The following is a 13,578-nucleotide window of genomic DNA, read 5'->3' as shown; positions in this document are numbered from 1 at the left end:
TGTTTTACCTATTTATCATACAAACCAAAGCCTGGTTTCTCAAACCCAGCTGTCTCCTGTCTCTGGAGGATGAATTCTAGCTCCCCAACATCTCATCAACTAAGTTCCCCATGTCATCAGCAAAGCCAGTTGCACGGAAGGAGCATGGATAATACGGTCACTACAGAAATGCAGGAGCTACTGCGACACTAGGAGAACCACTCAGTGCCTAGCTGGGGTAGGACAAGGTACAAAATGCATCATTTGCAGACTCAGTTTCATACATTAAAGTTTATTTTAAACACAGGAGCAGGCTGAAGAGAGCTGGATGCAAGCCACAGAACTGCTGAAGACAGCATGGAGTGCCAAAGCAGACTCAACAGTGATACTGGAGCAAGCCTACACGACGGCAACCTGTTACCCCAACAAATGGCTTGATGAACAGAGCTCACTTCTCAGCAAGCCTCTAAACAGGATCCCAACTTGCCTGGGTACAAGCACTTGCCAGCCAAACTCTCTTTTGAAGGTTTTTCACCAGTCTGCTTTTCTCAGATCCTGTGCACTCCCACTGCCAGCCGGCCATGCTCCAGTTCAGCCTGGACTGGCAGGATAGCCAGTGCTCCACTTTGCACAACAGCAGCCTCCACAATGCCTTTTTCCACTGATCTGCTCGCATCTCTTCCTGCAGAACCTTACCCAGTGAGGACAGGGCACCCCAAAGCAGACTCCACTGAGGACAACCAGCATCTCTCATTTGACTTCCACTTCCCAGCTTTTTAGATCTCACTCTTCTCCCACTAAGAGGATGACATCCTCTTCATTTCACAGGCCACAGCTTCTCCCTTACATCTGCTGTTCTCTAAAGGATGCTAAAGAAGCAGAATATGTACAGGCATCTTCCCAGAGACAGTACAACAAAGTCTCTTTTTTTGTATTTGTCAAGTTACTGCTCCCACACATGCGCATCTAAACTCAGCTCCACCAGCTCTTGAACTTAACTTATATATGAGCAGTCTGATCTGTAATGGGTTTAGTTATGCAAAAGAAGAAATCCACGTATAATTGGGCCCACAGCACTACATTATGAAAGTACCTTGGCTGCTGCTGGTTTTGCATTATCAGAGTCCCCCTCACCCAGGACGTGCTACCCTTTTTAGCAGATAGGCTGGATCAGTGTCAGCAGAAGAGGAGAGCCCAGTGAGATAAAGCAACCAGTTCAGCCAAGACCAAAGATGCGGTCAGGACTCCTGAGTTCACGCTCCTGCACTTTAACCACAAAGTCACCTTTCAGCACAGCGGTGAGCTGTTCACGCTGCTGTCAGATGGGTACTACTGGCAGGCTGCACATTAAGATAGCACAGAAAAACTATTCCCTCTGTAGGCATTCAGGCCATTTTGCATGAGACACAGCAAGCTGTAAAAACATATTCCAGCACTGAGAAGTTGATAACCAAGTTTTGTTTTTCTTGAATAGGTCATAAAACAATGCTGGTTTCATGTTTTAGACAGGCCAAGAAATAGGTGGCAACACACACAATAAACCAGATCATCTTGAAGCATTTTCCTCTGGATATCTGCAAGTATAAGCCAAACAGCTTCCCTCTCTCCCTGCAGTAATTAACTGCAAAAGAATATTCCTCTTGGCCTCATCCTTCCCAATCAATTTTGCTTCACAACAACATGCCGCCTGGATTGCTTGCTGTGTCAGTGTGCCCGAGCATTATCCAAAACATTTCACAAGACAGAGGAGCACTGTAACTGTTAACTTCAGTACAGCAGAGACCTTTCCTTATGGGTACAAGAGGACATCATCACATAATTCCCAGCACTTAAAGCAGATAGCTACGACATACACAGCTTAGCTCATTCATTGCAGCAACATCACTGCAACCATCAATGGAGGCAAATCATGCACTCTGAGAACTCCCATCACACTCCTCTGGACTGCCTGAGCTTTATTGCTGATGCATAGCAACTTCCTACCCTAAAATACAAAGTTTTCTACTCCTTTCCTTGTTTTTGGGAATACCCTCCCTTGATTTTATCGAGGGATAAAAAACCAAGTTTTCTCCATAACAGCACTCTAATTTTTGATACTTTAATCTTTGAATACTAGATCTAAGTTGAGTATTGTGACTGCTCAGTCATGCATGATAACCCACTCACCTCTTGCTACCTACCCTCATCAACCTGACATTCACACAGACTCTGAAAGTAACAGGTGAGCCAGAAAACCTTCAGAGCACTCAATTTTTTTGCCCTACTGAAAGATAGATACCTCCTGGATGTAACCCCAGGGGGAAGGAAGGAAGCATGATGCCAGGAGGAAAGCAGAACTGCCCAGCAGGGAGGCTGGGCTTGGTCAGGCAGCAGATGGAAGCAGGTTGCACACAGATACACAACCAATGAACAATACAAGGTCTGCCATTTGATCCCAGTAATTTTCTTAGGATACAGTCAAATTTGCTTTTAAAAAAAGACATACGGAGAGCACAAGCGAAAATGAGAGCTGGGAAAAAACTCCAGAATTGCAGTAACACCCTTCCTGCAACAGCCAGAAAACCTGAGGGGAGTCAGAGAAGCATCACCACTGAGCAAACATCTTCATACTCGCGTGCAGTTTGGGTTTAGTTTTAAGTTTTTACTGGTTTAAACACATACCAGGTTTAGTTGAGCTGGCTGTGAAGTGTTCAATAAAAATCTCTACCAAAAAGGTGGAGAAAAAGAGGAAAATTTTAGACTCAAAAAGCACAGAAAATAGGTTGAAGAAAGAGGCAGAAAAAGAATGAAAGGAAAACCATGACACAAAAGAGAAAGGATAATACAAGGGAAGGAAAAACGAATTTAAACAGATACTGAGGACAGTCAGGAAAAGATAAACCATGAAAAAATGAAATGGATGCTGGAAGGGAAAGGTAAGAGAAAGAGGAATGTGTTATGGCAGAGCAGTTGAACAGCAGTTGGCAAACAGACCACCTGTTTAATCTTATCCATATTTGTCAAATAATTTATTTGATTAATACTCTTTTGTGGTCTTCAACCAGCTATAGATCTGATCAAATATAATGTCATAAATATATTATTAGAGTAATACAGGTAAAATTCAAACACATTCAACATTTTCATCTGCTGCTTAATAAGCTCTGCTTTTAAGTTTACACTTCAAAAATGTTGAAATAGTAAGCTGATAATAAATTACAATTAAACAAAGAGTGCTGAAGCACAATCATTTTGCTTTGTCTATACCAAGTACAGCATCATAACACATATCAAAAGACAAGAGACAAGATGTTTCTACCGCTTCCCTTCATAACCCTCCCACAAGGAACCCCTCTCTGCAGGCAGTACTTTTTTGCGTTGGGTTTTAATTTATTATTTCCCCCATATTCAACTTTTCCACTCCATAAAGGTTTTTTCCCCCCTAAGAAAACCTGGGGAGCTCCCAGGGCAGCCTAGCAGGAAGGTAAATCCAGGGTGTACCAGCAGCAGGAGGGGAGGCAGTAGATGCCATTTCCAGCCTGTAAACAAATGCTTACGCTTTTCGAGCTTAGCTTTGCTCATCTTAAAGGAAAGTTAGGTGAAAGATGGCCATGTGGACAAGGATGCCTCAGCACCTCTACCATCAAAGGGAAAAGCTTTCCGAAGTACCAGCAGCCTTTTCCTATGGGAAACTACGGGAGGGAAAAGGTCAATTGGCAGATCTTCAGCCTGTTTTTTTCCCCCCTCTCTGGCCCAATAAAGGAGCCCTCTTGAGTCCTCAGACCATAGGGTGAAAGCAACCAAGGTAGGCCATCTCCACACACCTGGCAGCAGGTCTGCCAGGGAGCCCCATGAAGCAGCGCCAGATCCGATGAGGAAACTGTGGCCATTACTTTCCAGGCTGATGTCAGAAAAAACTGAGGTTACTGCCACTGCTGATCCACCTTCACCACTGATGGCAGCCAAGAACCAAACTCACCACTGGAGAGAACCACACCAAGGGTAACACCTTTGGACCAGAAAAGTGTCCCTCAGGCCATAAGTCTGGTTTAAGTATTACAGTGATAACCCAAACTGAGATAATTATTGCTAATTACAAGATCATTTTTATGTAAACACAGAGGGTATCAGCATACATACTTCACCTCTTTTTAATTAAAAGAAGAGGCTCACTGAGACAAAAAAAAGGACATGCTGACAGCTGCCACTCCAAAGCAGACTTCTGCAGTGATAACACCCATCAGCTTCCAGACCGACCAAAGAGACTGAACAGAGAAATCAATCAGCATCAGCCTTCCCGGTGCTGAAATGAAGCAGTTGGCATGTTATTAATCGCACAGGGAAAACCTTTGATGAGCAGGAAAGGACTAGACACATGGATTCAAAGTCATGGCTGTGTTACAAACTTGGGAAGATCACACAAATCACCAAAATACTTTGGAGCTCTACAAGGATAAATACATAAACACAGTCCTGACCAGAAGAAACCAATATCCACCATACAGCTCTCTACCAACTCTTTAATCGAACCCACACAAAGCCTCTTGTGCTTTTCTCCGTTCAAAATCAGTTCCTGCTCCAACCCACACAACCTACCCATGCCAACCAGACTGGGGTACACTGCAGCAAAGCCTCACCAGGAGTTTGTACCCCTTCTGCATCTCAAAGACCTCCCCAGGAGCAACTTTGCACAGCACAGGCTAAAGAGACATGACTAAGGTAATTGAAATAGTCAATGGCTTCACTAGTGTCAAGGATTGACTTGGGTCAAGCCATTCCTGCTGTACCATCCTGTTTCCAGCTGTCCTAAGCACTTCTCCAGCCACTCCAGAGTTCACCAGTCCTCTCCAATTTCTCATCAGCTCTTTTGTCTCCAGGCATGCTTCACTGCTTGAGGCAATTAAAATGCATCCCCAACCACGACCCGTATGAGCCAAGTGAGCCATCGGATTCACCCACCCCAACCTGGGGTGAAGGTGTTGAACCCCTGGCCTCTGTGACACCCTTGCACAGGCAAGCAGCCTCTGCACACTGCAGAGCTCAGGCAGCAAGCATCCCTGGGAGGAAGGGAGGTGTCACCAGCTCCGCAGAGATGCACACATGCAGAAATTAGGGGACCTTGCTCACAGATGCATGTACCTGTGCTTCTTGGCACCTGCATGCCCCCTCCATGCCTCACCCCTGGCCTGCTGATGGCTGGCACTGACATGAAGCTGGTCTCCCCTGAGGGAGGTCTCCCCTGATGCTGCTCTGACTTGGGGGAGCCAGCACTTGCTTTGGCAAAGGTTGGGGGGTCTAATGCTCTCCTTTGGGAGCATCACAGGGCTGGCAAGAGGGATGCAAGAGAATGACGGAAGGCAGCTGCAGGGAGCTGCAAACTGGGAGTGCAAGGAAGAGGAGGGAGATGGGGCAGAGAGAGATGTAGCTTAGGGATGTGGGGGAGCAGGAGAGTAAGGGGGAGAAGGAAAGAGGGCCGAGCTTTGGGATCGGGGAGAGGGCAGGAAGAGTACAAAGGGGGTGCAGGAAGAGGAGGGCAGGGGATGGAGGGCAGAGAGGACGCAGGGCAAAGGGGACGTAGAGGCTGTGTCTCGGCGGCCGGCCCAGGGCTGGGGTCGGCGCGGACAGCGCCCAGGCAGCAGAGTCATGGCGCGGGCGGGCGAGCAGGTGGGTCTGCGTCACCGCCCCCAAACAACCGCGGGCCGCGCCGCCACCTCCCTGGGGAACGGCGGGGGCCATCCCCGGCACGGCGGGGGTTCAGGCTTCCCAGAGAGTGCAGCAGCCCCGGTAACAGGTGGCTGCGGCGCTGCCGGCCCGTCCCGGCCAAGCCGGTGGGTGCTGCCCCTCCGACGGCGCGTCCCACCCCCTTCCCCCAGCTCCAGCTCCAGCCCCGTTCCCAGCGGTCACTCACCGGCTCGTCCACCCCGCCAGGCGGGATGCGCGTCCTGTAGAGCGGGGCGCGGAAGTTTAAAGCACAGCAATAATATTGTTTATTTTTTTCTTCCAACGGAGGAAAATCAAACAAGACGAGGTGCTCCCCAGCCGGGCTCACCTCCTTACCCCCGCCCTCCTCCCGCCGATCCGCTCCTCTCCTCTCCTCCTCGCCCAGCCCAGCCCGGCCCGGCCCCGCCGGGGGCTTCAGCCGCGAGTCGGCCCGGCGGCGAGGTGAAGTTTCCACCGCGGTGGCGGAGGCTCCCCCGGTGTGCCGCGCCCGCCCCGCATTGGCACGGGGCGCCGGGGCGCTGTGCCGCCGCCGCCGCCGCGCCCGGACAATGTGCGTGCGTGGGGAGCGCAGCGGAGCGGGAGCGCGCCCCGCCGGCGGCCGCAGCACACACCCAGGACACACACCCCGCCTACCCGCCGCTCAACGGTCGCCCACCGCCCTTGATAGGCGGCCCCCGCCGCCACCGCCCTCCGGGTGGGCCGCGGAGCTGTCAATCAGGCGCCACAGCCCGCCCGCCGCGGCCTGGCCGCGGGGCGGTCCCTGAGGCGGCGGTGGGTGGCTGTGAAGGGGGAGGGCGGCGGGTCGCCGCCTCGCACGGGCGTGTGACCGCCGCTCCGGGCCCCTTCTCTTGGGAGCCGCGGCGTTCTCGTTGTGCGGCTTTGGGGCCGTGTCTGTGCTTCCCGCCCCGCCATGGCCTCTCTTCAGCTCCCCGCTCTCGGGGTGAGAGGAAGGCCTGGCGGCTGCTGCCCACCCAGGCCCCTCAGCCCGCCCTTTCCATGGCGGCAGGGGTGGTCTGCCCTTGGGGGTACCGACAGCTGCCGGGGCTTTCCCGGTAGCCAGCGGGCGGGCAGCAGAGGCTGCCCAGGCACGGCGCGTGGCCCGGGAGATCACCTCAACGGCCCGTTTGTCCTGGGGCCTGCGAGCCGCCGCTCGTCTGCCCCTGCCACCCGCGGAACAGGGCTGCTGCCGTCGAAAGCGCACGGCCCTCCAGCTACCGCGGCAGGCAGAGCATCCGCCCTGCCGTCGCCCTACAGGCAAGGCCCCGCGCCGCACGCTGGAGGTGCTGCCCTGAGGTGAGCTGCCGTTCTCGGCTCCCTCGGAGGCCTGGCATACAGCATGTTTTGGGGGAAGAATACGAGAGGCTGCTGAAACGCAGTGTTACCAGTCACAGGCCCTGATAACCTTTAGGGTAAACCCAGCTCACAGGATGCTTTCAGCTGGCCTCTGGAAAGGCCTAGGAAAACAGATGACTCCAGATTATCCAGGAGTGATTTAGGCCACAAAAAGAAAGACGCCTGAATTGTCTCTGTGTAAGACAGCTGGGGTCCAATTAAGCTTAGCAGCAGAGCTATGCATCTTGTGAACAGCATTGCTCCAATTACAGGCAAAGGTCCAAGTGTGGCAAGAGGGACTTGTCTGGTTGTATTTGGATCCCACAAGGAGCACCGCTAAGTCAGAGCTAGTAAACCTCGATGGGCTTAAGCTTCATTCCACTAATTCGGGTCTGTCATCAGGGTACTTTCAGTCCTGTCACAGTACGCTTATGTTACCCGATGTTTTCTACCATTAGGCTCCATGATTCCCCTGTTACTTTGAAAAGTGGACAGTGGATTGCGTAGTCACCTTGTTAGCCAGGAGTATGCAATGATCAAGCTTTGAATGCAGAATGGCGCCAAATAAAGTATGCATTTGTGGTACTGGAAAAGCACTGTTCACTCTGACATATGTTTCAAGCACACCACCACAATTTATTGTTTATGTTAGAAAAGCAGTAATCTGAAAATGGATCTAGAAACCATTGTTCTAGATACCACGCTTGACACATAATAAAAAGAAAGCTCATGCACTGCAGAGCTGGTAGCGAGTGTAGATTAGGCGAGTTCTAAAGAGAGAGCTGTGCAGGTTTTTTCAGGTCTTATAGACTTGTTGCACCAGCACAAACAAACCTGCCAGAGCACTTTCTGAAAGGCAGCATGCAAACAGGCAGGTCCAAACAAAAAGGCTGAAGCTTTAACCTACCTCAAAACCCTTGCGTGCTTCTAACAGTCCCTCCTGATTCTGAACAGCCTCTCAGTTCTCCACAGATGCAAGAACCACAGCTCACAGAAACACAGCATCTCTCCTGACCAAGCCAACAGCAGGAACATTAGCACGCACAAAGGTGATGGGTTTCTTCACAGGCAGACACACGTATGCACAGCGCACCACCTCTCTGTGCTACCTGTCTTGTCTTGTTTTAGCTGTTTCTGGCAGGCAGGCAGGGTACTGGAGCATGCAGAAATCCTGCCTTTTGAAGCACCTTGAAAGCGGGCTTATATTTTTCAGTACACAGGTGACCCTAAGAACTTATCAGGAAGCAAGAATGTATATGTAGTGTAATAGACACAGCTATGGGTGAACCTCAGTTTCATGCTTCTTGGGCTTCTCAGTGTCATACAAGAACCAAGAAACACAAGAAGATGCGGCTGAAACTGCCTCTTTCTTGCTCATTCTTCAGTGCCAGATCACATCAGGATATAACATACCTGAGGACTACTTGTTTGCAGACTGCTGGAAGACAGAGGCATAATCACGTATTGGTGAGTCATGACCACACAATCATATATAGGTGATGACACAGACTTACAAGGACAGAGAGAGTGATATAGCTCAAAGATGTCTTCTCCCCATTCTATTTTCAGATTAAAAAAACAAAATATAGAAGATACTCAGTTGTTGAAAAGCAGCATAGCTCCTTGCTTTTGACAAAGCTGTGCAGATTTGAATTTGCTGAGGTTATGGCCCATTCTATTTGTAAAAACAAAACAAAACTAAACAAACAAACAAAACCAAACAAACAAACAGACAAAACTATTCTGCCTGGATAGATTCTTCCTTTCTCTAAACTTGAATTTAATTCTAGGAAAATGTCTAGCCTGTCTAAGGCCTCTGGAAGATGGAACTCTCTCTTTTAAACATGGGACGTGCAGTGTCACAGCAACAGCGGTGCAAATGCCATCAGGAGAAGATGGCCCAATCTACTGACTAACTACTCTTCTATCTCATTCCATGGTGTCTCCAGCTGGACTGCCAACAAACTCCTTCAGCTACCATCAGGCATCAGTGCAGCTCCTATGATCTATGCCAAACCTCAAGGCAGGCAAACAGAAATACACAGAGCTCTAGAAATTCTGCAGTGCTACTAACTGTTGCAAGCCTTGCTTGACAGGAGAGGAAAGCTAGCCAAATACTGGGCCCACTGGCATGCAGAGCATTACAAAGGACATGGAGAAAATCTCAGAAGATCCTTACTGCCGCAGTAATACTGCCAAAATATAATCTGCATCTGGTTTGAAAAGCTGTCCTGTCATTTCCATGCCTTGAGTTTTTCCTGATAGTCTTCTCCAAATTGACCAAACTGTATGTAGCCTGCAGGTGGGAGGCCGTAACTCATGGACATGCTTTTACCATTGTGATTTTTTGTAACAACACTCTAAATTCACTCTAGGAAGGTATGTCACTGATTTTTGTAGGTGCTGTGACCCAAAAAATAACTCCATGTTGGTGTTCCCACTTTAACCTCTGCAAGAGGGAAGTCATAGACAAAGCATGGGCTTAGCTCTCCAGTGTGTGACATACAAACTTATGCCAAGAGCTTAGTTAGCACCAGAACTTGATAATCGACTACAGATAAAGGCTATCCCTACTGTTTTTGAAGTATTAATCTTTTTTAGTGTTATTTCTAATAGAAACACCCAGGCAATGGCCAAGTTGCACTGTTCTTTCTTCCACCTTAAAAAAAAAACACAAAAACAAACAAACAAACAAAACAAAACAAAACCCCAAACCAAACCAAATTAAAAAAAAACCCAAAAAACACAAAACACAAAAAGTAACAAACAAACCAAAACAAGCACTCAGCCAGTCCATTTTCCTGGATGCATACTTCTTCTGCTTAGCTGAAACTTTCTGGAGGTGTTTGGAAGGAAGGCTGTATCATTGTGTTCTCTTTAACATTGTCTCTGAGAGAGGTCACATGAGGTTTTTTCTCCACAGCACCATGTTCTTCATGATTCTTTAATTTATTCCTCCTGCAAATACACCAGACTCAAGAAACCTGCAAGTATTTCTCCCATACTGAGGTGTTTCTCTTGCTCATCCCTCCCTGAGCTTACAGGATGCATAGTGTCATGGCAGAAAGCAAGCAGACTTCTTAAATGTTGGGTTTTCTAGAGAATGCAAATTGTTTCCTTTTAGTATTTGACAATGTAACACAAGTAACTTGCCATGGCAACCAGCTTATGAAACAGACAAAAAATTATCATCACAAGGTACTTTGTTGCTATAGCAAGCAAAGAAGCTGAGACCTTATCATTTTTGTTCACTGGTCGGCCATGCATCATCTAAGTTGCAGAACCTGTCAGCAAAAGTTTATGTTAGATTCAGTACAAGTCAGCTGCCTCGTGGGCCTATCTGATACTTGGATCAAAACTGAAGTATAGTCAGAAGGAAACAAGGAAGTGTTCAGAAGAATTGAAACAAAGCTGGATTCTCAGAAGTATAAGGCCAAATCCATTTCCACACCAAGCTGATGCAACTTTGAAGATGCCAGTAAGGGATGAAAGAATTTCTTCAGAAATCAAATTGGCTTCCATCCTCTGATAGTCTCTGTTCTCCTCCCTTGCTTCTTTTTTTTTTCTTTTTTTTTTTTTTTTTTAGTGGAATAGCTGCATATATGGGAGTATTCTGAAATTACCTGGAACAGAAGGTTGAATAGGCTTGCAGTCTTCAAATGCATTCTCTTTATAGGGATGCTTCTGAGAAGGCAGGCTTACTGCTATGCAGGTTACTTCTGTTAGTGAGTGAATTTAAAAATGGCAAAGGGAATTGGCTACGGGCAGAAAGGGGAAACCCTTATAATTATCACTATGGGAAGAAATAAAAACTGAGCTTTGTTAGCTCAGAAAAGGACAATTTTGAAAACTGTTACATGTGCAAGTAGCCACAGAAGCCAGTGGAAATACCCTGTGCTTAAGACAGTCTTATTTGTAAAGCTGGAGTGGGTCTAGGTTATACACAAAATGTTTGCTTTACTCCCAAGCTGGAAAGGGTGCCTTATGTGGGACAGTCTTGAAAAACTGGAATTTTCTTAGTCTCTAGACTACTGAGGTGAGCTACAAGAAACACATCTCCAACTGTGTGATGGAATGAGGTGTATGCTCAACCTTTTTATTTTAGAAACACTCCCAGTTTTCATTGTTGATACAGTAGTGTCAAGTTGAGAAACAGTGGCCAGCTGTCTGGGGGCTTAGCTAAATTTACAGGTAAAATTATTGTCTCATGGACAATCCGCTTAAGCCTCCTGGTGAGGCTGCAGAGGAAATACTGCTGGATCACAAACCCCAACAACAGCATGATTTGGAAAGCAGCCTTTGAGAGAAGCTCTTAATGTATCGGGTAAACCTAGGTGGAGATTCAAGGCTGGAATGTACTCCTGACAATGAAGTGTTATACTGCGAGTGACTGACTATAAAAAGACTATGGGGGAAAACTGAGTCTTCTGCAGCACAAAGAAATTATGAGATAAACTAAAGTAATCTCAAAGAAACTATGATAAAACTATCCAACACTATAATTTAACACAGTCTCCTAGAGACTGGGAAAAGTCTGTGGGCTAATCCTTACTTCCAGTCGCACCAAGAGAGACATAGCCACAAGAGACATTGCAGCTGTGAAATTCTGTAGGCATGTACCGTTATCCCAAGGGCCTGGAACTCTCAGAGATACTTAAGATTCGGCAGCTGAAGTCCAGCTGAGAGACCACACAAAGGAAAAGAGAAGACCCATCATTCCCAGTTTCAAAAGGCTTTTTAAGATGGACACTAACTGGAGAGATCTCGTGCAGTAATCAGCTAACAAAACAAGCCCCTGAATTAATTAATCAACACTCAATCAGTAAGGGGGAAAAAAAAAAATCTTCCTCTGTGTTATCTCTAAAACATCACTTTGTTTCAGATGACCCAACCAGGGAGTGGGACCACTTTGTTTTTAGTCCGCAAAATAACAGCATTCAGATTGGATTAAATTCTACTAAATAGAATTTAAATAGAATGCTCAGGCTTCTTTAAACACATTGCACATTAGACACATTGCAGAAGATTCTGAGTGGGCAGAGCAAACTCATCAGGCTTGGAGGGTTGTCTGATGGAGAACAGAATCTTTCTCATCATGGATTTCTTCCTCAAAATAAGCAGGGAAACGAGGCAGTGCCTTGCCAGGTACCTGGCCCATGCTCTACCAGAGCTAGAGAAAGCAAAGATTCCCGCTGACTGAAATGAATTCTGCTACCAGTTGGATTTGATCAATTATGCAGTGGAAATAGAAGCTTGTGGAGATGAGATGCTCTGCAATCTAAGAAGGGAAAGACTTTGTAATCAGAGCTTGGAAGTGGAAGAAGGCCTGCGCTCCACAATTTAAAATACAGACAACTGCTGAGTCCTTTTTTCTACTAAAAAAAACCAACCCAAACACACACACAAAAATGATGTAATTCAAAGACTGGTCATTTCCACTGAGTCATCCTCCTTGTAGAGACAGGATAGGAATGAACAACAATCGCATCTCTCTATACTAATGATATGCATACTAAGTAATGTGAAGGCCTCACCTGAGTGGATGGTGGAATGTTTGGACTTCAGATTTTGCTGGGTGGTGGGAGACATAAGATACAGGTTACAACTCTGAGACAGTATTTATGAGCAGTGTTGCTTTCTACAATTGCCTGCTAGTTTCAGTGTGTGATATGAAGCATACTGCCCTCTACAGAAAGTGTCCCGTTTATTCCTATGGGTGTTTGCTTAAGTCCCCAATGCATGTTCTTTCCTCCTTTTTCCCAGGAGTTATGGCTGATCAGGTGGTGACTCTAGAGCCTGAGTTGCTTAGAAATGACACTGATTCTTTCATTAAATGCCCCCACCTGACCAAGAGTGACTACGGTTGATAAGGTGCTGTGTCTTCTTCCACTCTCTGCTGAGCATGCCAATGTAGGTCAGCAAGGGTCAGATAGGGTGGGAGGTCTAGCAATGCAGAAATCTGCAAGTTGGGAGCCACATTGATTTTCCTGGCAGAGTTTTGCTGGCATATGTACAGGAGCTTTTGTTACCTGTCAGCTTGAATTGAATGTCAGTCATTCCCTTGGAGCCTGATCCTCACATCACTTCACTCTCAGAGGTTTATGCCTTTGTCTTCATACAGCGGTAACTCAGGTCTTTAGAAGCTGAAAGCCTTATTCTTTCTTAACAATCCTTTGTGATATTTAGGTCCTGTGTGATTTTCATTTTCAAACTCTACAGAAAAGTTTGAACACTTCAGCTTGTGTGCTACCAGTTTCTTAATGGTACAGTTTGGATCACTTACTGTACTCTGGGTTATCTGTCACTTTTGCTGGCAGGAGCCAGTATTCTTGGAGTGGAAACCAGATGAGTTGCTAAGGGATGTCTTGCACTCTGTGTCATTTTTGCAGTCACTGATGTGTAACAGATTTATCTGTGTAGTTCAAGGCCCTTCTGTACCAGATAAGCTTGTACTGAAATCTCAGACCATCCCGTGTGCTCTCCTGGAGGAGACACTAAGGTTATTGCTATTCTTTTTAAAAGAATCTTCTTACTTCTTCATCAGCTAATGCAGATTTTCTTCTCAAC

At 47.0% G+C, this 13,578-nt stretch overlaps 1 protein-coding gene and 1 long non-coding RNA gene across 3 annotated transcripts in view; one reads left to right on the top strand and one right to left on the bottom strand.

Moving 5' to 3' along the window:
• HRAS (HRas proto-oncogene, GTPase) overlaps positions 1–6,291 on the bottom strand; it is a 42,743-nt gene extending 36,452 nt beyond the window's left edge. For both annotated transcript variants that reach the window (XM_061463201.1, XM_061463202.1), the window contains exon 1: positions 5,867–6,291. The gene's annotated coding sequence lies outside the window, so the exon portion shown is untranslated. The remainder of the gene's footprint in view (positions 1–5,866) is intronic.
• A 473-nt stretch (positions 6,292–6,764) lies between these two features.
• LOC133274760 (uncharacterized) lies at positions 6,765–12,976 on the top strand. The gene is made up of 3 exons (XR_009745239.1): positions 6,765–8,060; positions 8,329–8,482; positions 12,778–12,976. It is a non-coding gene; the product is annotated as an uncharacterized LOC133274760 (long non-coding RNA).
• The last annotated feature ends 602 nt before the right edge of the window (positions 12,977–13,578 follow it).

The sequence above is a fragment of the Pezoporus flaviventris genome, unplaced genomic scaffold (assembly GCF_033815535.1).
Source record: "Pezoporus flaviventris isolate CSIRO_AGI_PZ_B2104156 unplaced genomic scaffold, CSIRO_AGI_Pfla_v1 ptg000036l, whole genome shotgun sequence".
Taxonomy (NCBI): domain Eukaryota; kingdom Metazoa; phylum Chordata; class Aves; order Psittaciformes; family Psittacidae; genus Pezoporus; species Pezoporus flaviventris.
Note: the sequence above shows the minus strand (reverse complement) of the source record. Positions and strands in the feature narration are given on the sequence as shown.